General features: G+C 41.1%; 1 long non-coding RNA gene across 1 annotated transcript in view; it reads left to right on the forward strand.

Annotated features, from left to right (window-relative positions):
- The first annotated feature begins 1,591 nt into the window (after positions 1 to 1,591).
- Positions 1,592 to 22,568, forward strand: part of LOC141154917 (uncharacterized) — a 38,807-nt gene continuing 17,830 nt past the window's right edge. The window contains exon 1 of the long non-coding RNA XR_012247493.1: positions 1,592 to 1,682. This is a non-coding gene — a long non-coding RNA (uncharacterized lncRNA). The remainder of the gene's footprint in view (positions 1,683 to 22,568) is intronic.

Here is a 22,568-nt window from a genome sequence, read left to right on the forward strand (position 1 = left end):
TTTTATATGCTTGTGTGAACCTGACCTAAATGAGATCGCCTCTCAAGCGCAGTTTTTTTTCCAACTTTTCCAACCTCTCATCATAGGAGAGGCCTCCCATCCTATGTAATTATCTAGTTTCCGCCCTTGAACTGGCTCTAACTTCCGAATATCGTTTTTAAAATGTGGAGCCCACAATTTGATCCCATATTCCAGAAGTGGCCTTACAATTGAGGATGTAATTAAGATGTAATTAAAGAATATACTAAGGTACGGCAGGTTGGATACCCGACTCCACTTAATTTATTCTCTATTGAGCTTTTCCTAAGGAAAGAATAGAGAGCAGGTCAAGCATGCGCACTGCCACTACGCATGCTCGTGGGGAAAAAAGCGCCTGTTCTGCCAATTTGTGCTGGTCCCAGTAAGAGCACTTGAAGCTTAGGAAACCCTTTGAAGGCTAATGTGTAATTTTCCTAACACATAGGTGATATTAATACTTTTGTGTGAAAATAATAAAAAAGCATTGTAGTAATGATAGTCTTAAAGAGGACCTGTCATGTGCTCAAAAAATTAAGTTAAATACCTTGTAAAAATCCTTGAGCTCCATTGATTCTGAAGCTCTTTTACATTTTGATCTGCACCATTCCATTGCAGAGATATTCATATTTGTTTCTTCTGGATTGTTGCATGAGAAATCTCTTCTTACAGTCCAAACTGGGCATTTTTTTTCAGAATATTTTCTAGGGGCGTGCACTTTCACTCCTCAATCCCTCCCAGATGCTGCCAATCACAGCTCAACAGCTGATTCAGCAGTCTCAAAACTGCCAGCTGTAATTGGCAGTGTATGGGAGGGACGGATGAAAGCACTACCCCCAAAAGAAAACTTTTAACACCTCGTTGCACTACAAATAGAGATTTCACATACTACGCTCCAAAATAAATAAATGTAAATATCTCTGCAATGGAGCGACGCAGCAAAAAATGGAAAAGAGCGTCAGAATCAGAGGAGATTAGGGATTTTTGCAAGGTATCCAACTCGTTATTTAGAGAAAGTAAGAGGTACTCTTTAAGAAAGCCCACTCCTGATTATCAGTCACGCGCTGGTGATCATCCAGTGAATGAGCAAAATGAATAAAAGACAGAATTGTTAGTAGCACATCACCTATTTACATAAAGTTATGTGGTGCCGAACATGATGATGTACCATATGGGGACAGAATAACCGTAATAGCGCTAGTTTTTTTTTCATCTTTTCGCTGGCGTAGGATTAATTAACAAGCTCCAAGATCGATATTTTTTGTTGCTAATGTCTAATTTTGGTACCATCTAAGAGGATGTACATGTGTGAATGGTATTACCGCAAAAGCTTTATTCATAAGCCCTTTAGAAATAACCCTTGAATTACCAGACATTACCTGCACTTTACTTCTTACAATGGACTCTCTGTGCAATGTAATGAGGTGTTTTCTCCAAGATATTGAATGGGTTAAACCAATCACTGCTGCGTAACAGAAAAGCAGAGGGAGGTGGGAGAGGTACCAGAGTCGGCATAAATCATTTAACAGCCAATCCATCCATTTTACACATGGTTTCTCTTGCTTTTACCCAGGGGACCAAAGACGTAAGATTCAAACTGCTCCCATTCCGCATGGTGGACTATGAAGAAAGACACCAGAGAGCATTTAAAGGGACATTCTCTTGATGTATGTTCATTTTCTGTAATGTATAGAACAACAATATTTCCTTTTTTTTCGATTGTTTAGAAGGATGATGAATATAGATAAGTAAGAAAGTGTATGTAAACTGGCAGCACACTCTTCTGACATCATTGATGGGGCGTTGTCCAGCACTTTCAAAAAGCCAGCATGAAAAAAAATTACCTATACCTATATAACATTTGGAAGCCTAAAGGTACATGTTGCCCCTTATGTCCCTGAATTGTTAGTATATGTGCACATAGAGTTTTTGGACTCTGTCAAAAATTTATTGGAAACAGCTTCAGGAAAAGCACCTTTTTTTTAGGAGTTTTTTTTGTTTCCTGAAGTGCTTTCTAAAACTTTTTATTGCATGTGCATATAACATCTTAATTAATATGGTGGAGCCACTGAGGTTTTCCTAGGTGAAAATCAGGAAAAAGCCAGCGACTTTGGAAGAGTTTTTCCTGAAAAATTTTGTTAATAGCCTTTTGATCAGACAGTGCGCAGTCTAGTGCAGATTCCATCAACAACCTCTTCAAAGAGGTGATATGCTCTTTATTTTTCCCCACCAAGAGTTTTTAATACTTGAAGCAGAAAAAAACACTCAAAAGACTTAACATATGAACAGTGAGGTGGGTTTTACAATAGAAATTAATTGAAAGAGTCTTTCAAGCCTTTTTTAAGCGATTTTGCAGACGTTTTCTGGCATATTACTTTTTTTTTTCTTTCAGTGGATAATTATATACAGTGGTGCTTGAAAGTTTGTGAGCCCTTCAGAATTTTCCATATTTCTGCATAAATTTGACCTAAAACAACATTAGATTTTCACACAAGATAAAAAAGTATTTAGGGTGAACCAAATCAAAACAAGTTATCTCCCATAGGATAAGTGATAGTTTACTTTTTGGTGGATGTCCGACTGCTGGGACCCGCACCAATTCACAGGAAAGAGGATTTTAATTTCCATTGCAAAATGGAGCATCAGTTCAGATGGCCGACCACCTCTCCATTCATTGTCAGTATAGGTTGTCAATTGTCATCATTCATGGAAGAATGAATTCTGAATTTTATCAGCAAATTCTAAAAGGAAATTAAGCTGAATCTCCATAGAACGTGGATCATGCAGCAAAACATTGACCTTAAGCTCACAAGTTATTCTACAAAAGAATGGTTAAAGAAGAATACAGTTAAAGTTTGGGAATGGCAAGTCACAGTCCTGACCTTAACCCCTATAGAAATGTTGTATAAGGACCTAAAGCGAGCGGTTTATGGGAGAAGACCCACCAGCATAACACAGTTGAAGCTGTTTTGTATGGAGGAATGGGCTAAAATTCCTCCAAGCCGTTGTGCAAACTAATCAACAATTACTGAAAAAGTTTAGATGCATTTATTGCTGCACAATTGGGTCATACCTGATACTGAAAGCAAAGGTTCATATACTTTTGCCAATCACAGACGAGCCCTATTGGATCATTTTCCTCAATTAAAAAAAATACTGTCTAATTTTTGGCTCATCTGTTTTATTTGGTTCTCTTTATCTACTTTTAGGACTTTTTATAACTTTTAGGACAAATGTATGTATAAATGAGAAACATGGAAAATTCTGAAGGGTTCACAAACTTTACTGTAGGAAAACACCGCAGATTACAGCATGATAAAACTGTAGCGACCCACATCTTCCCAACATATGCCAAAAATACACTATTTTGGCCTTGTACTGTAAATGGACCTTTATGGTATAAGGATGGTAGTGTGTGGGTCTATTAAGATGATTTGTAGGAATGGACATAATTGTATAATATTACATGTGCAAAAGGAATAAAATATGTTCAAATATGCTCAGATCTATTGTCTATTTCTACCAGGAAAAATCTCAGTATGGCAAATTCATCAGTGCAATGTGTTTATTGTGTCTTTGAAAGCAATATCTAGTATAAAGGGATCTAAAAATGTGATTTCTTAATTCTCTGTGATCGTTCATTAATCTATTTTTTACATACCGTAATCCTTTTGTGTACAATCTTTAAAACTCCCACATCAAGGGTTTATTGACATAAAGGATCAGCTGGATCCTATGAGACCATTTAAAGGGATAAAATGTCATTAAGAAAACACTCAATACCTGTGAAACCAACTCACCCAAATAAATAATAATTTATTAATATTTTTATTTATCAAGAAATACATAGAAAATACATTTCATCTGAGGACAACCTTCAAGATTAGTAAAGTACCTCATCCACTTCTAATGGAGTATAAAGTTTTGCCCTCATTTGTTTTTTTAGTATAAGTCCCATGGAAGACCAATATTAGAATTTTTTACATACTTATCATGACTTGTTTTTGCTTCACACGTAAAAATAAATCTTTTCCCACTAAGAGAACTCAGAAACATACAGAAGAAGAAGAAATATTTTAGCACTTATATTATGATGAAACAGAGGAAGAGATATATCGATGACGTTTTCTTTTCCTCTGTTATTTGTCCTCATGTACTTTCAAAAATCCTGAGCAAATTTTGTGAGAGAACATGTGACCTGACCATTCCTGCATCGGTAACTTCTGCTGATGTAAACAATTGCCCCATAAGGTAAGAGATCATTCGTGAGGACAATATAAAATTATTCCAGTTTCTGACCGAATCTCCAATACTTTGTCGTTGACAGATTTGACCTAAATTTCCAGTTCAATACCGTAATACCAAAGATCATCAGTTATTGTCTTCATAGGAGACAGAAGCAACCTCTCACCAGGGGCTTGACACCTTAGATCTTCAAAAGTAGGCATTTACAAAATGGCAGGTGCCCGTTTTAGTGTTGTGGGATTTTGTATCCAATCTAGCTAGAAAAAAATAAAACTACCGGGTAAGATTGAAGTATATATTGGACAAAAATACACATAACAGCTGATATACCACACTTGATATAAATATTACAATGCAGCATCATTATCCCATTGTCTGACGCTGGCCCTTTAGACAGTTCTTGAACAGAAGAATCTTTAAAAACTGCAACAGGTACTGATGACTGTACCTTATTTTATGTCTCTATAAAGAAAGCAATATGGCAGCTTTAATTTCACATCTTCCGCCATACTGTTGGCTTAATTTTAATAGATTTGATATCTTGACAAACCTGATGTAAGATATACCATATAATCCAGAAAATTGAGTAACATTTTCCCTTTAGTTTTGGAAAGCGCTTATCATCCTGCCAAGATAAAAGAACCATTTTCCGATAGATCCCTTCTTTATCTGTACCTATAAACATACGTATACATATATATCTGCTGTTCCATTCTTTATATTCTTATATGGGAACATATTTGGAAGCAACATTCTCTTTTTATCCAAAGACCTCCGTCCCCCGTGAAAAATTGATAATATGGAACACAATGATACACACCAGTAATATAGGCTACAGCAGTGTAACAAGAACATTTTGTTTTCCAACTTCCCCTGAGACACCTTTTCAATTTGGCACAAGAGCATGGCTGACGTACAGTATTAGAACAAGAGAAAGATTGAGACTAAAAATCAGTCCATGGCATTGCGAAATATGCCGACCTAAGTGGTAACTCGGTATGGTTACTAATGGAACCTCAGAACCTAAGGGTGATGAAGGACCAAGACCAAGAAGATGGTCCGAGTGCCAAAGCTGTTCAGTAACATTTTTGGACACCCAAGTAAACTTCAGAATTGTTATAATTTTGGTCCTCTATAATTAATGCTAAATTGTGGGCACTATAGTGAAAAGTTTGGCATCTATCAGAGTTCCATCTCATGATAGGCACTTAATCCTTACCCCTGTTAGCAGTGTTGCATATAGTAATTAGTAATAGGGAATACTGGGTCCATTTATGACCCTCATCTAGTAGCCGAAGCTGAGAGTGGCTACGAAGAAAGTATCTTGCTTTGGAGAACCCAGCATGTCCATACATTGAATGCCCAGCCTATTCATTTTAATTAAGAGCTGTGTAATGCTTAATTTCCCCTGTGGAGGAGCTGTAGGGAAATTGAACACTCGTTGCAACATTCTCCCATGATTACATCATTGGGGGTACCAGTAGCAGAGCTTATTGTTTTAAGAACCTTTTAACCAAAATGTATAGTCCAAAGTGGACCCAACAACATTGATATTAAACCCATGGTTGACCTTACTGTCCACACGAGAAGCCACATCTGATTTTATTAGGCTTTCGAAGATAACGTCATGTGAAGGCCATCCTTTTCTCATAGTTCATCATTACAAAGGATCCATTCTGTTTTCAGCCTACGCAAGGATCCTAACGTGACCCATTTCCCAATATTGCTATGGAATTGCGGCTCATAAGGGCAGCTCGTAGTCCTAAAATGACCCCCTTTCTCTGTCAGTGCAGATTCTGGTTGAATTTGCTGAATCGAAAATGTAAATGGATCTTCCGTATGTAAAAAAAAAAAAAAATCATTCGGCGCTTAGAGGAAGCTGGTTAAAACTGGAAATTTGCTGCTACCCAGGAGGCTGCTGAGCTATCGGAGAATGTGAAACTACAGGGAACCATGGCTGGCATTAAACGCTGAGCATTTGGAAATAACAAGACGCAACCACTGCTCTGTGCTTGAGACATTGAGTCACATAACACAGGGGTGGGCGCCTGGAGGGGCTGGATGACTAAACCGTGGCCCAGATAAATGCCATGGTTTTAAAGGGTAAAACACAAAACAGTATTAATGTCAGAGTAATAATGGAAAAAAAAGGTTACAACATGATTGAAGTTTTCTAAATGCAAAAAAATACAAAAAATTCTTAGGAGAAAACTGATATAAAGTGCACATTCTGTGATCGACAATGCATTATTTATCATCGCCCATCATCATCATTCATTAATCATATTACCAATTTACTGATATCAGGATGAAATATGAAAAAAATACCCCTCATAGTATTTATTCTTCACCTTTTTAAAATCAAAAGTTTTTTTAAGAACTAAGTTTTGGAAAAGGAGCAGCTACAAAGAGTGTCTCTCACTTTGGAGGACTCAACACGTCCGTACATTATGTAGAAAGGCAACTGATTTCAGTGGGAAACTTGTAATACTTTATTTCCCCTGCGGAGGTGCTGTAAGGGAATTGAACACTTGCTACTTGATTCCAACACAAAGCTACAGCAGATCATTATAGGGCTCAGCATTTGGATTCTTGATAATCAGTTTATTTTAAGGGCACCCTTTTAATAACATGGGATTATCCAAAGCGGAGAACCCCTTTAAGTTTACTGCAATCATCAGACAGGTTTTACTAATCATAGTTTTATATATAATACACTAAATAGAGTTCTGAGGCTCTGTAAATGTGTTACCCACCAAGAAATTGACATCTCTGTCTGTTGGTAATTAAAGCCTTTACTATGGACTTTGCATGATGTGAAATCCCTGGTGTCCTCACAGTCCGCTCATGAACTGTATATAGACCTCACGTACTAGTGAAAAATTCTTATTTTATGACCACATCCATCAAATACAATATACAGGTTGTCTCTGGTTTCCTGCCTCTGGTTATTCATGGTGATGGAATGGTGTCCATGTAGCCTATGAATCCTATAACCACATAATAGTGGACAGCGGACAATCTGGATCACGATATTTTGCTGTATAGAAGTTGCGAGGAATTTCATATAGTCTATGGGACACCACATATTTTATTCCACTGGTGCTTTTTTAATTACCTGTAGCATTATATGTTTGCTCTGTGTCTTAAGAACTGGATGCCGAAGGATGTGAGTAACGGTGGGCAGTAAGCACCATGGCCAGCACCATTCCAAAGATCTCGACTGTGCTTCATAATCCGATACTAATCTAAAAAAAATGGTGGCCAACCAAAGACCCCAGTAGACATCATATTGCAGACAGCAGGTTTTCTTCAAGACTTTTTATGCCAAGTACATGACTCAATAAATACTATGGTTCTATATTGTCGTATATATGTACACAAAGATAATAACCAGAAGGTTTAAGATGGTTCCAATGATACCCAAGACGGCTAAAATACGTTCCTCGTGATCTTCCTTGGATTCAGCTGACCGCCCAGGATTCATTCCTTCTCTTCGGCCCCCTGGAATCATTTTCACTTAAACCTTTTTTCTTCGTCACCAAACCACTCCCTAAAGAAAGAGGAAAAATATAAAGTTTGTAGAAAATACTTATTTCAACATAAAGAATCTAATAAAAATAAACCAACTTCTTATACAATGAAGTGTCCAACTTCTTATCCAAAGAAGTTTCCAAAAATATCACATTTTGGTCACTTTTTATAATCGATATGGATGTAACAAGTAATAATGATCCCAAAACAAAGCAAAACTTGGAATTGGGCTCCTTATGAGTTCATGAAAGACCTATGATTATTTTGGACTCAATTCTGTTTTTCATGTCTTTCTTTTGGTCTGTCAGTGATCATACGGTTCCCCTTTAGCCACATTTATTTCTTAGGACCTACAGGTGCTTCTCACTAAATTAGAATATCATCAAAAAGTTAATTTATTTCAGTTCTTCAATACAAAAAGTGAAACTCATATTATATAGAGTCATTACAAACAGAGTGATCTATGTCAAGTGTTTATTTCTGTTAATGTTGATGATTATGGCTTACAGCCAATGAAAACACAAAAGTCATTATCTCAGTAAATTAGAATAATTAACAAAAAACACCTGCAAAGGCTTCCTAAGCATTTAAAAAGGTCCCTTAGTCTGTTTCGGTAGGCTCCACAATCATGGGGAAGACTGCTGACTTGACAGATGTCCAGAAGGCAGTCATTGACACACTCCACGAGGAGGGTAAGCCACAAAAAGTCATTGCTAAAGAAGCTGGCTGTTCACAGAGTGCTGTATCCAAGCATATTAATGGAAAGTTGAGTGGAAGGAAAATGTGTGGTAGAAAAAGGTGCACAAGCACCTGGGACAACCGCAGCCTTGAAAGGATTGTTAAGAAAAGGCCATTCAAACATTTGGGGGAGATTCACAAGGAGTGGACTGCTGCTGGAGTCATTGCTTCAAGAGCCACCACACTCAGACGTATCCAGGACATGGGCTACAAGTGTCACATTCCTTGTGTCAAGCCACTCATGACCAATAGACAACGCCAGAAGCGTCTTATCTGGGCCAAGGAGAAAAAGACCTGGACTGATGCTCAGTGGTCCAAGGTGTTGTTTTCAGATGAAAGTAAATTTTGCATTTCATTTGGAAATCAAGGTCCCAGAGTCTGGAGGAAGAGTGGAGAGGCCACAATCCAAGCTGCTTGAGGTCTAGTGTGAAGTCTCCACAATCAGTGATGGTTTGGGGAGCCATGTCATCTGCTGGTGTAGGTCCACTGTGTTTTATCAAGACCAAAGTCAGCGCAGCCGTCTACCAGGACATTTTACAGCACTTCATGCTTCCCTCTGCCGACAAGCTTTTTGGAGATGGAAATGTCATTCTCCAGCAGGACTTGGCACCTGTCCACACGGCCAAAAGTACCAATACCTGGTTTACACACAACAGTATCACTGTGCTTGATTGGCAGCAAACTCGCCTGACCTTAACCCCATAGAGAATCTATTATAGAGAATCTATGAGGTATTGTCAAGAGGAAGATGAGAAACCCCAGACCCAACAATGCAGACGAGCTGAAGGCTGCTATCAAAGCAACCTGGGCTTCCATAACACCTCAGCAGTGCCAAAGGCTGATCGACTCCATGCCACGCCGCATTGATGCAGTAATTGATGCAGAAGGAGCCCCGACCAAGTATTGAGTGCATTTACTGAACATACATTTCAGTAGGACAACATTTCAGATTTTAAAAACATTTTTCAAGCCGTTGTTATAAAGTATTCTAATTTACTGAGATAATGACTTTTGTGTTTTCATTGGCTGTAAGCCATAATCATCAACATTAACAGAAAGAAACACGTGAAATAGATCACTCTGTGTGTAATGACTCTATATAATATAGGAATTTCACTTTTTGTACTGAAGAACTGAAATAGATTCACTTTTTGATGATATTCTAATTTTGTAAGAAGCACCTGTAACACAGGACTGATCCTTTGCTCCATGCAGAGACAATTGCATCATTTTCTACTTTAATCCGATTCTTGGACAAGGGTCAGTGAAAAACTCAACGCACTCAGACAAAACTGCTGTGAAAAATTAGCCACTTTTTATCAGTGAGAAACTGTTCATTGTCTGAATACAGGCATATTCTACCTCTCTACTTGCAACACTTTTCTTTTAGTCAAAATGACAGCCACCACAATCAAAGTAGAATGCAGAAAGTCCCCAATTTTAATCCATGGGGACTGTTGGCTACATTGGTATATGGTATAATGTGGTACTGGACACTGACAGAAGACGGCCCCTGAGCAAAAACAATATATGGCCCTTGGCAGTCTAATAACTCCTTTTATTGCAAAATTCCACCTGCTTTGGAGGTGATAGTGGCCCCCTTACCTCATGGGCCCCTGTGTGGCTGCACAGGTTGCATTAATGGCATGTCCACCCTTGGTATGATGAATCTGGCCAAGCACCATAGCTTTCTGTGGCACAATGTGCTGGTGTTGTGTGGGGTTTTTATGATAGTATTTTTTTTATATTGTCTTGGCACTATATAGAGGTATTATGTTGGCTGAATAAAATTTGTACTATATGACAGTAATAAACTATGCACATGGTGGAGCTCCTTTCTATAAAACCGGCCGGGGGAGAATAAGGATCAGAGAGAATTGATTTTACTATTCCTGATGGTTTTGTTTCTACGAGCTATGTGATGACCATCTTTTATCATCCATCTTTGGATACAAATAAATAGGATATTGGTCAAAGTTTACCTTCTTCTCCAAAATACAGCTCAAAGTTCCATTAAAGACCCATAAAATGAGATACCGGACCTTCTTCTTCCATCCATGTTAATGCCCTGCCTGCACCCTCTTATCTGCTATGCGCCACAGCTATCATCCAGCCTTGTAAGGTCGCCCAAGCATAACATTCACACTTATAAGTGCCTCTTTTTACAGATACATGATATTCGCTATGCATTATCGCTTCAGTGTTTAGTAGTTCAGACAATTACTTTGTGTTTTAGCTTTTAAAGGAGCTGTCAGGGAGTTTGGTGTATATTAAGAAATAATGTATTATAGTAACAAAAGTATATTTGAAGGTAAAAAAAAGCAACGCTTTTGGGCTTGGGGTTTTACATGCTCAGTTGGGGTTCGGAGATATAGGTAAGTAGGCATGCTGCTGTACATTTGGATTAGAAATAGAAAAGGGGTGTTTTTTTAATTTCAGAAACAGCGCCACTCTTATCTATAGGCTGTGAGTGGTATTGCACATTAATTTACTTGAAAAGCCACAATAACAGACACTGTTCATGGACAAAATTGGCGCAGTTTATGAAAGAAAAAAAATACACTTTTTTCTAATTCTAGAAATCCTTTTAAAGGCATTATTGTTACCCCGGAGGAGTAAATATTACTAGATACAATGATATCTATGAGAGAAACCACCATTCTGTGCATGGATGGGGCAATGCTGGGAAGTTTGATATGGCATGTGCCCTGGATTCCAAGGGGAGGCCCACAAGTCACTCTGCCTTAAAGGGGTTTTCCAGTTTCAAAAATACCCCTGTCCATTGACGTAGCTTGTTTAAAAAAAAAAAATCAACACAAACTGTTCTTTTCTCCCCTTCCCCAGGTCCAGCTCTGAGTGTCTGTTATGGTCTGCCTCGCTGATCTTACATCAACAGCAGTGCAGCCAATCAGTGAACTCAGCAGCTCTGCCCCAGTAGACAGAACCGCTGAGCTCACTGATTGGCAGCGGCACTGTCGACTTGACATCAGCACTGCAAACAATAATAGGCGGTAGGAGTAGAGGAGGAGACTCAGGCATGACCTGGGGAGGATAAGTAAAGAACAACAATTAGCCGGGTGGACAAGGGATTTTCTGAACTGGAAAACCCATTTAAATCAGGATATTTAGCTATAGGTTAGGGCGGTAAACTGAACCTTTCCGCAGGTGAAGTAACGTCTATCTATGAGTCTCTGTACATGGCACATGGCCCATCCTGACTGTAACATTTATGGTCCAAATAGGGGAACACTAGCCGTAATTGTTCAGACATGCTGTCAGGAATAACACAATGCCCACACTGTGCGTTTCTTGCCATCATTAATGCTGTCCTTCTTGATTTCATCATCATGTAACCAATACTGCCAGTGTATTAGTATTGGCCTTGGACTCCTTGATTCAGTGGGTCATCCTCAATCCATACAGGACATGTACAAGTCTACTGTTAATTGCATTGTAAATTTTACTGTATCATCGCACACACAGGACAGATCATCAATAAGATCTAAAAAGTTATTTGTGAATCATCCCATAAGAAATAGACCCTAGTGGCTCCAAAGTCACCTTTAAATGGGGTTGCCTTTATGGCCCATTATCTTGCTAAAGCCTAGCCCACTGGAAGTATTCTGCTGTTCCAGTCCAACCCTGTGCCCATTGCCTGATTATGACATTATATAAGGCCTTCAGGGCTCGTGCAGACAACCGTATGTTTTGGGTCTAAGAGCGATGCGCCAAAACATCGGATCGCACTCGGATCACTATTATTCTACTGGGCTGCGCACAAGTCCAAACTCGCAGCATACCTGAGTTTGATCCAATATTTAGATCGCACTCAAGTCAGTGAGTCTGTGGAAACCCGCACTCGGATGACATCTGAGTGGAGTCCATGATTAACATAGCAAAGTATAGGAGAAGCTTTGTAATTTATTTATATTTTCATACCTGAAAATCACTGATTAGTAAAAAAGTGACCAAATACTGAAGAAAATCTGATCCAAAACACTGATGAACAATGATCCATGTTTTTACGCACCAGAAAAATCACAAAAAAACCCTAAAAAAAGGATCTTGATGCTCATTTGCAGAGGTGTAAATTAAAGCTCCTGGTCCTCAATGTAAAATCTGTAACAGAGCCCCACATAGCATGTGCCATTTATTATTCTGCTGTCTTCCTATGTTGCAGAGGGGCCTTTGGACCTACTATGGCACCAGACTCTGGGCATAATTGCTGCCTCTGCACCAACCTATAGCTACACGGGAGCGAATTTAAAGAGGAGGGCATTTTCTGACTCTCCTTGAAAGATGGTGGAGAATGTGTGGGAATCTTTTTGGTAAAAATAAGTAATGAGACCCATTAATTTTGACCATCGACATAGGCCAATGAACCAAAAGTTCTACCAGTGTGACCTCCTGCTTGAGGCTCTCCTCACCTTTTGCTTTATGCTTCTATCAGAAGTACACATCGGGAGTATTTACCAATGTTTAGTTCTGACATAAGCCATAGATGTAGGGTGCAAATATCAGCATTGAATCCCAGGATATATTTTTTACCATATCCCTCAGCATAGCAAAGTGTAGAAAACTAAGATTTTCCTATATAGTGAAATAAATATGCTGACAGACAGATTTTTGAGATACTTGAGGGCCTGCAGACTTTTTAGGCTTGTGTGCCCACGTTTATAGGCCAACACGCTAAAAGGATGAAAAATGTTAACAGACCAGTATAGCAAGAAACCTAAAATATCCTTGTCCCCTGGTGATATAAATACATTGCAAGCGCATAAGGATAAAGAGATATGTTTTAGAAAGACTTCATACTCAAGAAAATGTCCTAACGGTAGAAGAGACCATTATTTTATGACATCCCTGGCATGGTTCCTTTTGTAGATATTACTTAAGAATTTGCATATCTCTGTCCTAAAATCCTTAGTGCATAACGCTGTAATAACAGGATCTGGGTCATATCTGCCGGTCTGGTTCGTGCCTTGTTTCAAGAATGACTACCTACCAAGCACAGCATCACTTTCTGGGAACAGATTCCAGGAGAACAGCTGGTCTCCTCCGCCTCCTCCTCCCTTTTGAACAAGATCTGGCCAAGAAAACTTCCCCAATCCTTTTGTTTAGTAGAAACTCTTCAAAGAGCGCAAAGATAATCTTCTAATACCAAGCCAGATATCAGAACATCTGGATAGGTATCTCCATCGTGAGGGTCCGTACAATATGACAACTGTGTTCTTCATATCATCTCCTCCAGATGCGCTGCAGTAGATGGCTCGGTTTCAAGGCCTGAAGCTTCTAACATCTCTGGTGAGACAGCAACGCAAGGAAGATTGAGCAAATGTAAACAGATTTGAAATTAAGCCTGGGTAATCCCTTGTTAAATTGGGGAATATAGCTCTAATCTTGTACAAACCCGATAGAGATGTGGATGCAGGCTTCTTCTCCCGTGTACTCAGGTCATGTACGACCACTCTTCTGGCTTTTGTTGAACACCGGAGGTATAAAAACTTAAGAAACGTAATGTGCATGTGTATTAACGTCTTATATCTACAGATCCTACGTCGTATTGTCTCTGCACATATTGCAAGTTATTGAAGTCTGCTACATGCAGTGGCAGAGTCGTCACGTACAGGCAGGAGATACATAGGGACGAATGGTTCTTATGTATGACATAAAGTAATTGTTTTTGCCTCCCACCAATAGGCCAGGTTGTGGTTACTGCATGCATGCAAAGCTATCACTGAAATCCTTGTACTGATATATGACATAGTACAACCAGCCTACCTATTTTCTCACATCCTTCCCTCCACCCTGGTCCAAGGCATCTTCCATTGAGACGGTGATTTCTGTTTAAGTCCACTCCCACCTGATTATTGCCCTTGTTGCGTGGTAGAGAATCCTTTTGATGGATCCAGGGGTTATATATTGATATGGTGTAATAAATGGAGCGTCTCTTTGTGTAAATCCAGTCTTCGTACTTCACCAGCGAGGTACGCTCGATAGCTCCCAGCTCCACAGTGGCACAGGTGGTCGTTTCTCAATCGACTGTAAAGATGTCTCTTCCCAGCTTAGAAGAACGGAGTCTCTGTAATTCCTCTCACTGATGTCTGTCCATCTCACCTTTGATATCTTCACCATCCATCAGGACAGGTCTTTGATATTGCTGCCCATTTTCTCTTCTTCTATGTGAATCTTTCTTCTATAAATGACCCCACTCCCTCTTACTCTCCTCCTTCAATATCTCCCCCCTGTTCCTTAGCCAAGATCTCCCTACTCACATGCTGTCAATTCCACTCTCCCTTTCCCCAAATCTCCTCTTCTTCCTTCTCATCCTCTTCAGTATTGCACCTCTCTCCTTCCTCTCAACCTGGATAGTGAGATCCCCCTCCCTCTCTGTTTAATATCCTCCCTCCCTCTCCCTCCTCCTCTGTCTCTTCCACCCACCTCTCCCTTATTCCCACAATTACTACTCCTCATATGATGGTCTAAAATTCCCTCATCGTCAGTGCAAAACCCCTCTTTGTGAGCAAATTCACACCCTGCTGCCATGTCAGAAGACCACATTATAATTTGCGATGTGCGAGATTTATGTGATTACCAACCTGTGATTTTTTTACATATCCTGTGAAATGATACAAATTTATCCTAACATGATGCACATATATGACACGATATGTGGCAATTAGTGGCAATTAGCATCTGCCTCATGGGATTTTTGCCTTTCTTTGGATCAACATGTTAACTCATAGGTTGAAATTGATGGACCTGTGTATTCTTTCAACCTTAAAACCATACTGCTATTGTTCTACCAATTTCACTGTTAAAGGACAATACCATTCATCTGAACTCAACTTTCTTTGTCCCGCAAGCCATTTTCTTTGATCCAATCATCTCCTCATAATGTTCAGGCTCTTTCCATTATCAGTTTTTCTTACTCCAACCATACTCCAATTACCAGGATCCTGCCAACCTTCAAGGACCAACTTGGCCCCAAATTCCTTGACGGACATAAAGACCAAGATGTCCCCACAAAAAAAGCCTATTGAGATTTTGCAAGAACATCAAGGACTGAAATTTTAATCAATCAGTACAATAAGATGAATAATCAGTTTATTAGTTCTCCCTCCTTGCTCCAACCATACCCCAATTAGATCCTGCCATCCTTTTGGTGACCAACTTGGCCACAAATACCTTGATGGACATATTGACCAAGATGTTCTCAAAAAATTGTTATTAAGGTTTTACAAGAACCTCAAGAACAGAAAGTTTCCTTATTCCGCATTAAGAGATGAATAACTAGTTTATTAGTCTCCCTTCTTCATACCAGCCATATCCCATTTACTAGAACCCTGACAACGTTCGAGAACAAACTTTGCCCCATGTCCTTTGATGCACATATTGACCAAGATGTCTTCAAAAAAAGCATATTGAGATTTTGCAAGAACATCAAGGACTGAAATTTTCCTCAATCAATTCAAAAACATGAATAATTAGTTCTGCTTTCTTGCTCCAACCATACCCCAATTACCAGGATCCTGCCACCCGCGGAGAGCTAACTAGGACCCAGATCTCCATCCACTGTTGAAAAAATTGAAGTTGGTGTAAAAACGTCAAAAGTTTAAAAATTATTGCGCAGCTACGAGTTGCAAAAAAATATTGCCAAATTTTAAGCAGTATTATGCCAGATTGCCCCTAAGTGCATTCATAGAAGGGGCGTGAATACTACAGAAGTCACATTTCAATCCTTTAAAGCAGGGATGTCAAACTGAAATACACAGAGGGTCAAAATTAAAAACTTGGACAAAGTTGTGGGCCAACCAGTATACAGTATAATGGGCCCCACAAAGTCCTCCATGCAGAATAATGGGCCCCACATAGTCCTTCATACAGAATAATGGGCCCCACATAGTCCTCCGAACAGAATAATGGACCCATATAGTCCTCTGTACAGTATAATGGCCCCACATAGTCCTCCATACAGTATAATGGGCCCCACATAGTTCTCCATGCAGAATAATGGGCCCCACATAGTCCTTCATACAGAATAATGGGCCCCACATAGTCCTCCGAACAGAATAATGGACCCACATAGTCCTCTGTACAGTATAATGGCCCCATATAGTCCTCCATCCAGTATAATGGGCCCCACATAGTCCTCCATGCAGAATAATGGACCCACATAGTCCTCTATACAGTATAATGGCCCCACATAGTCCTCCATACAGTATAATGGGCCCCACATAGTCCTCCATACAGTATAATGGGCCTACATAGTCCTCCATACAGAATAATGGGCCCCACATAGTCCTCCATACAGAATAATGGGCCCCACATAGTCCTCCATACGGAATAATGGGCCCCACATAGTCCTCCATACAGAATAATGGGCCCCACATAGTCCTCCATACAGAATAATGGGCCCCACATAGTCCTCCATACAGAATAATGGGCCCCACATAGTCCTCCATACAGAATAATGGGCCCCACATAGTCCTCCATACAGAATAATGGGCACCACATAGTCCTCCATACAGAATAATGGGCACCACATAGTCCTCCATACAGAATAAAGGCCCCACATAGTCCTCCATACAGAATAATGGACACCACATAGTCCTCCATACAGAACACTGGGCACCATATAGTCCTCAATACAGAACAATGGGCGCCACATAGTCCTCCATACAGAATAATGGGCCCCACATAGTCCTCCATACAGAATAATGGGCCCCACATAGTCCTCCATACAGAATAATGGGCCCCACATAGTCCTCCATACAGAATAATGGGCCCCACATAGTCCTCCATACAGAATAATGGGCACCACATAGTCCTCCATACAGAACAATGGGCACCACATATTCCTCCATACAGAATAATGGGCACCACATAGTCCTCCATACAGAACAATGGGCACCACATAGTCCTCCATACAGAATAATGGGCACCGCATAGTCCTCCATACAGAATAATGGCCCCACATAGTCCTCCATACAGAATAATGGGCACCACATAGTCCTCCATACATAACAATGGGCACCACATAGTCCTCCATACAGAATAATGGGCACCGCATAGTCCTCCATACAGAATAATGGGCACCGCATAGTCCTCCATACAGAATAATGGGCCCCACATAGTCCTCCATAGAGTATAATGGGCCCCACATAGTCCTCCATACAGAATAATGGGCCCCACATAGTCCTCCATACAGAATAATGGGCCCCACATAGTCCCCCATACAGAATAATGGGCCCCACATTGTCCTCCATACCGAATAATGGGCCCCACATAGTCCTCCATACAGTATAATGGGCCCCACATAGTCCTCCATACAGAATAATGGGCCCCACATAGTCCTCCATACAGAATAATGGGCCCCACATAGTCCTCCATACAGAATAATGGGCCCCACATAGTCCTCCATACAGAATAAAGGGCACCACATAGTCCTCCATACATAACAATGGGCACCACATAGTCCTCCATACAGAATAATGGGCACCGCATAGTCCTCCATACAGAATAATGGGCACCGCATAGTCCTCCATACAGAATAATGGGCCCCACATAGTCCTCCATACAGTATAATGGGCCCCACATAGTCCTCCATACAGAATAATGGGCCCCACATAGTCCTCCATACAGAATAATGGGCCCCACATAGTCCCCCATACAGAATAATGGGCCCCACATTGTCCTCCATACCGAATAATGGGCCCCACATAGTCCTCCATACAGTATAATGGGCCCCACATAGTCCTCCATACAGAATAATGGGCCCCACATAGTCCTCCATACATAACAATGGGCACCACATAGTCCTCCATACAGAACACTGGGCACCATATAGTCCTCAATACAGAACAATGGGCCCCACATAGTCCTCCATACAGAATAATGGGCCCCACATAGTCCTCCATACAGAATAATGGGCCCCACATAGTCCTCCATACAGAATAATGGGCCCCACATAGTCCTCCATACAGAATAATGGGCCCCACATAGTCCTCCATACAGAATAATGGGCACCACATAGTCCTCCATACAGAACAATGGGCCCCACATAGTCCTCCACACAGAATAATGGGCCCCACATAGTCCTCCATACAGAATAATGGGCACCACATAGTCCTCCATACAGAATAATGGGCACCACATAGTCCTCCATACAGAACAATGGGCACCACATAGTCCTCCATACAGAATAATGGGCACCGCATAGTCCTCCATACAGAATAATGGCCCCACATTGTCCTCCATACAGAATAATGGGCACCACATAGTCCTCCATACATAACAATGGACACCACATAGTCCTCCATACAGAATAATGGGCCCCACATAGTCCTCCATACAGAATAATGGGCCCCACATAGTCCTCCATACAGAATAATGGGCCCCACATAGTCCTCCATACAGAATAATGGGCCCCACATAGTCCTCCATACAGAATAATGGGCACCACATAGTCCTCCATACATAACAATGGGCACCACATAGTCCTCCATACAGAATAATGGGCACCGCATAGTCCTCCATACAGAATAATGGGCCCCACATAGTCCTCCATACAGTATAATGGGCCCCACATAGTCCTCCATACAGAATAATGGGCCCCACATAGTCCTCCATACAGAATAATGGGCCCCACATAGTCCCCCATACAGAATAATGGGCCCCACATTGTCCTCCATACCGAATAATGGGCCCCACATAGTCCTCCATACAGTATAATGGGCCCCACATAGTCCTCCATACAGAATAATGGGCCCCACATAGTCCTCCATACAGAATAATGGGCCCCACATAGTCCTCCATACAGTATAATGGGCCCCACATAGTCTTCTATGCAGTATAATGGCCTCACATAGTCCTCCATGCAGAATAATGGCCCCCGCATAGTCCTCCATACAGAATAATGGGCCCACATAGTCCTCCATACAGAATAATGGGCACCACATTGTCCTCCATACAGAATAATGGCCCCGCATAGTCCTCCATACAGTATAATGGCCCCCGCATAGTCCTCCATATAGAATAATGGCCCCACATAGTCCTCCATACAGAATAATGGGCCCCACATAGTCCTCCATACAGTATAATGGCCCCCGCATAGTCCTCCATATAGTATAATGGCCTCACATAGTCCTCCATACAGAATAATGGGCCCCACATAGTCCTCCATACCGAATAATGGCCCCACATAGTCCTCCATACAGAATAATGGGCCCCACATAGTCCTCCATACAGAATAATGGGCCCCACATAGTCCTCCATACCGAATAATGGGCCCCACATAGTCCTCCATACCGAATAATGGGCCCCACATAGTCCTCCATACAGTATAAAGGGCCCCACATAGTCCTCCATACAGAACATTGGGCCCCACATAGTCCTCCATACAGAATAATGGGCCCCACATAGTTCTCCATACAGTATAATGGGCCCCACATAGTCCTCCATGCAGTATAATGGCCTCACATAGTCCTCCATGCAGAATAATGGCCCCCGCATAGTCCTCCATACAGAATAATGGGCCCACATAGTCCTCCATACAGAATAATGGGCACCACATTGTCCTCCATACAGAATAATGGCCCCGCATAGTCCTCCATACAGTATAATGGCCCCACATAGTCCTCCATACAGAATAATGGACCCCACATAGTCCTCCATATAGTATAATGGGCCCCACATAGTCCTCCATGCAGTATAATGGCCTCACATAGTCCTCCATGCAGAATAATGGCCCCCGCATAGTCCTCCATACAGAATAATGGGCCCACATAGTCCTCCATACAGAATAATGGGCACCACATTGTCCTCCATACAGAATAATGGCCCCGCATAGTCCTCCATACAGTATAATGGCCCCACATAGTCCTCCATACAGAATAATGGACCCCACATAGTCCTTCATACAGTATAATGGACCCCACATAGTCCTCCATGCAGTATAATGGCCTCACATAGTCCTCCATGCAGAATAATGGCCCCCGCATAGTCCTCCATACAGAATAATGGGCCCACATAGTCCTCCATACAGAATAATGGGCACCACATTGTCCTCCATACAGAATAATGGCCCCGCATAGTCCTCCATACAGAATAATGGGCCCCACATAGTCCTCCATACAGAATAATGGACCCCACATAGTCCTCCATACAGAATAATGGACCCCACATAGTCCTCCATACAGAATAATGGGCACCACATTGTCCTCCATACAGAATAATGGCCCCCACATAGTCCTCCATACAGAATAATGGGCACCACATTGTCCTCCATACAGAATAATGGCCCCGCATAGTCCTCCATACAGTATAATGGCCCCACATAGTCCTCCATACAGAATAATGGACCCCACATAGTCCTCCATACAGTATAATGGGCCCACATAGTCCTCCATACAGAATAATGGCCCCGCATAGTCCTCCATACAGTATAATGGGCCCACATAGTCCTCCATACAGAATAATGGCCCCCGCATAGTCCTCCATACAGAATAATGGGCCCCACATAGTTCTCCATAGAGAATAATGGGCACCACATTGTCCTCCATACAGAATAATGGCCCCCACATAGTCCTCCATACAGAATAATGGGCACCACATTGTCCTCCATATAGAATAATGGCCGCGCATAGTCCTCCATACAGAATAATGGGCCCACATTGTCCTCCATACAGAATAATGGCCCCACATTGTCCTCCATACAGAATAATGGCCCCACATAGTCCTCCATACAGTGTAATGGGCCCCACATAGTCCTCCATATAGTATAATGGGCCCCACATAGTCCTCCATACAGTATAATGGGCCCCACATAGTCCTCCATACAGAATAATGGACCCCACATAGTCCTCCATACAGAATAATGGGCCCCACATAGTCCTCCATACAGAATAATGGACCCCACATAGAGGTGGTGGTTTTCGTGTCGCGGGTCAAATAAAACCACCCTGCTGGCCAGAGTTTGACATGTGCTTTAAAGGAATCTCTGTGAACGTAAGTCCCCATAGATGAATGTGGGACAAGATGTTTGACAATTATGGCTTTTTTACTTTATGACATGGGATGCCTTTTTTAATCCTTATGTATCCTATTACACAATGGTGAACATGAAAGCATCGGCTTGTGTTGCTAAGAATTTCAGCAATGAAATGGTTATATTGCTTTGCCATTACATGTTTTAGGATGGGCCATAAACATGAGGGTGTCAATAGAGGGATTTACAATATTTACTTGCTAGAGCATGAAAATACTGGGATATCCTTATCCCGCTGGACGCCCCCCGGCCATGTACAGCATTCCCTCCCCCTATCCCATCCATGTCAGCTTATTGCATCTGGCTGGGATGTGATGAGGGGACCTTGTTTCCTAGCAACCGCCTCCTGGGAACAATGCTCTGAATTTCAACTGGGCCTCAAAATGCGAAAATACCACCAGCACACGGCAAACACGCATACACCACGTATGTACTAGTGAGACCGAGAACCATGTATGAGGGACAGATGTCATCTGCCCCATACCGAGGAAAGAAACCCAAACAGAAAAAAACTCCCACGCTGAAAAGACGTCCCCAAATCTAGAAGAATAACATAATAACTCTGATCTTAATTATCATCTAGCAATATAATGATGCACTGACATAACCGTAATGTGTGTATGTACATAAGGCCAAGTGATTAGTACAGATCAGGGAGATAGTTACACAATCGGATAGATGGATGGATAGATAGAGGCATAGATAGATAGATAGATAGATAGATAGATAGATAGATAGATAGATAGATAGATAGATAGATAGATAGATAGATAGATAGATAGATATAAGGATAGATAGATATAAGGATAGATAGATAGATAGATAGATAAATAGATGATGATAGATAGATAGATAGAGAGATAGATAGATAGATAGATAGATAGATAGATAGATGATAGATATAAGGATAGATAGATATAAGGATAGATAGATAGATAGATAGATAGATGGATGGATAGAGAGATAGATAGATAGATGATAGATATAA

The sequence above is a fragment of the Phyllobates terribilis genome, unplaced genomic scaffold (genome assembly GCF_046119375.1).
Source record: "Phyllobates terribilis strain yellow unplaced genomic scaffold, ASM4611937v1 Scaffold_7__3_contigs__length_470593459, whole genome shotgun sequence".
Classification (NCBI taxonomy): Eukaryota; Metazoa; Chordata; class Amphibia; order Anura; family Dendrobatidae; genus Phyllobates; species Phyllobates terribilis.